Raw genomic sequence first — 3,078 nt, forward strand, 5'->3', positions numbered from 1 at the left:
AAAAAAGTATAACACAAGACTATTTATTAAACTACATAACTCATCTAACTTAGCTTGTTACATGCAACAAAACCAAAAATGGTACCATAAAGCATTTGCATGAAGCATCTCTATCAGTGTCACAATTCGCTGGAATTCGCTCAGAATTATGCATACATGTGAAAACAGGCTGATAAATGAACAAATAGTGGTAATCTGGCTCAGATGAAGACAGGAATCATGTATTTGAGGTGTTTTCTGCCAATTAAGGTTAAATAAGACTTCTTCACCTTACTAATGGTTGTCAAAAATAAATAAATAAATAAATAAATAAATAAAAAGATACAAAATGCAACAAAGTGTGACATAAGAGGTCAAAACAGGCACAATATTTGGAATCAGCACACCAAAATTTGTAAGAAACGAGTGTCAGATTTTATTCAGTGAAAATGATGCAGGGCGGTTTAATTAATAACACATAAAAACTACATACACTTAGAAAAACCGACCCACCTTAAACCACAGACCACTTTAAAGCTCAAATAATAAACCAATTGTTTTTCCTGAATAGTTCATGTGAGTGAAAAATATGAGCTTCACATTGATGCTTTTTCTGTAACCAGACATTTTTTTTTTTTGAAGAATTCAAGGGAAAAGTCATTTCTTTTTACATGTTTATTTAAATTTACATCAAGGTTTATTAATAGTCAGTAACATCAGTGTTCATATTTTTCTTTTGCATTTTTTCCTCTGACAGAAACTGTAGACACACACTGGGCCAAATCCACGTCTAAACTGAAGTTCTGTCGAATTGTTTATGTGCGCCCATTCCAGCGGTTTCTCGGCCTGCTGGAGGGAGTTAATGTTATTATCCTTGACGCAAATGGAGTTTACGGTCCCTCATGCTAAAAGCCATATATTATGTAGCAGGCAATGCATGTTGCTTTGTCAACTTCTTTATCCAAACTTTCAGGATATGGAAAGTCAAGCTATTTGTATGAAGTTTGATAGGCAAGAGCAAGAGAATGGGAAATTATCTCATTATAGTCTGGCTTCACACAACCTTGACCACGTGATTTAGTTGGTGCGGTAAATACAGAGGAGGAGAGAAAGCAGACTAGTTTCAGAGTCATTGTGTTCGGCTGTGTTTCAGTGTGCAGGACTAATGCTTTGGAAAGCGGAGTAGGCCGAAGAAACGCTCCAATAGCACTGACTGACTGGATTTGCTTGAAACGGATGTGTACGCTTTGTGCACAACTTTGCAATGATACTCTGGAAAGGAAATTTTTAATCTCACAGCCGCAAACTTTGAATGCATAAGCTCTTGGCGTCTGCTCTCCTTGTCTTTGTGCAGATTAGGCTATTGTGTTTGCGAGTGCACAGGAACACGCCGTGGCTTTTCTTTTCTGAACACTCGTTTACACTGGAACCCCAATTTGACACAACAACTCAAACAGAAAACTAGGAAACCAACAATACACACGGCCAGTTTCCATCTCTGCGTCTGTGAAACTTCCACGTCAACGTCAAGCACAGAATGCAAACAAAAGCTCTAAAGACATTTGGAGAAATGCTCATAATTACCCGAACGTGTAGGTGTTGATAATGTAATCAACAAATAGTACCTATATCTACCACATACAGTTTTATATAGCTTAAAAATATGGAGTGTGACTGATTCATATACATAACAAATGCTATTGCAAGCATAACTATTATTATTGCACATATAGCACTGTTAACAAACCTGTAAACTATATCAGACCATGTGAGCCATAAAAGCCTGATGCATCAAGATACTTGACAAAAAACACACACATGCAAACTTTTTTCCAGAATATTATTTATCATGTTTTACAGGGTTAAAGTTCAGTTCAGAGTTTGTGCTGCAGATGGGAATGATTCCTCAGATCATCAGTGCCATTGAGGAGACTGAGCTGCTAGTTTAAGTGATCAGATGCAGCATTTTCACCTGATGCACCGTAAAACAGGTGAAAAAATGACCCGAGCCACATCTAAAGACCAGAAGATCACAAAGACGTAAGGTGTAAGATTCTTTTCACACCAGACTGGAAGAAAACACCAAGCAATCACACAATAACTGCACAACTACAGCACTGATGGTGAGTTTGACACGGGATACAATAAACACTATATTCTTGCAAATTTAAAAATCTAGTTTTCGACATGCTATTGAAGTATACAGACTCTGTTCCCATGCAATCATGGATCAGTGTGTCATGCTATGTGAATGCTTGCACTAATAGAGCCTCTGTTGAGCTGAATCTGTCTGGATGTTTGTCAATCACACCTTGCTTTCAGACGATCTCCCTCTTCAGTGGGCAGGACTTTGTTTGCAGCTCACTTGATGTATTATTCACTGCCAAAATAAATTGTTAGAGTTAAGAAACACAATGCATTTTGTTCTGGATGAACCGCTGCTTTTTAACATAGAAATTATTTATTGTTTCTTCTTCCTGAGGACTCTTACCTTGACCGCTCACATCCTAATCTGCTCTGCTGGCTTAAAGAGAGAGAGAGAGAGAGAGAGAGAGAGAGAGAGAAAGAGAGAGAGAGAGAGCAGGCTGTAGGTGAACAAGAACCCTAAAACCACATTTCCCACAAACAGGATACACAATTGTTGTCATCAAATTGATCCGTATTTTACGAAGGTGCCATACATGTACAGTTACTGATAGGAAATGTTGAGATCACGCCATAAATTAAATATAATCTTTAATTAATCAAAATAAATGCATAACATTGTCATGAAATAACAAAGACTTGGTAGGAAGTCTTTCTGAACTGGATATTGGAGGTGAAACAGACCACAACAGAAGAAAGGAGTGATGAATCAACTGGAAAATAAGCGTTCTGCACTCGCTACGAAATACAAAACCCTTATGAATACAGAGCTGTCCTCACAGATTCTGCTGCACAAAGATAGTATTGCTGCGTCCCTTAAAACACATGACTAGATCCGTGTAGCGCTGCATTTCATTACTAAAACAATGGCGTGCAATGTGTTATTTGTAATGTGAAGGAGCATTCACAAGTTCTTTGTAATTCCCCATTTGATGGCAAGGCTTACAGCAATTA

The 3,078-nt window shown here is 37.7% G+C and overlaps 1 long non-coding RNA gene across 1 annotated transcript; it reads right to left on the minus strand.

Moving 5' to 3' along the window:
- Positions 1 to 1,844: 1,844 nt before the first annotated feature.
- On the minus strand, positions 1,845 to 2,496 carry LOC107758833 (uncharacterized). Its single transcript, XR_001642066.1, has 3 exons — positions 2,471 to 2,496; positions 2,291 to 2,359; positions 1,845 to 1,994 (listed from the first exon to the last, which is right to left on the minus strand). It is a non-coding gene; the product is annotated as an uncharacterized LOC107758833 (long non-coding RNA).
- Positions 2,497 to 3,078: the final 582 nt, after the last annotated feature.

The sequence above is a fragment of the Sinocyclocheilus rhinocerous genome, unplaced genomic scaffold, assembly GCF_001515625.1.
Source record: "Sinocyclocheilus rhinocerous isolate Xijiao unplaced genomic scaffold, SAMN03320098_v1.1 scaffold264, whole genome shotgun sequence".
NCBI classification, from domain to species: Eukaryota; Metazoa; Chordata; class Actinopteri; order Cypriniformes; family Cyprinidae; genus Sinocyclocheilus; species Sinocyclocheilus rhinocerous.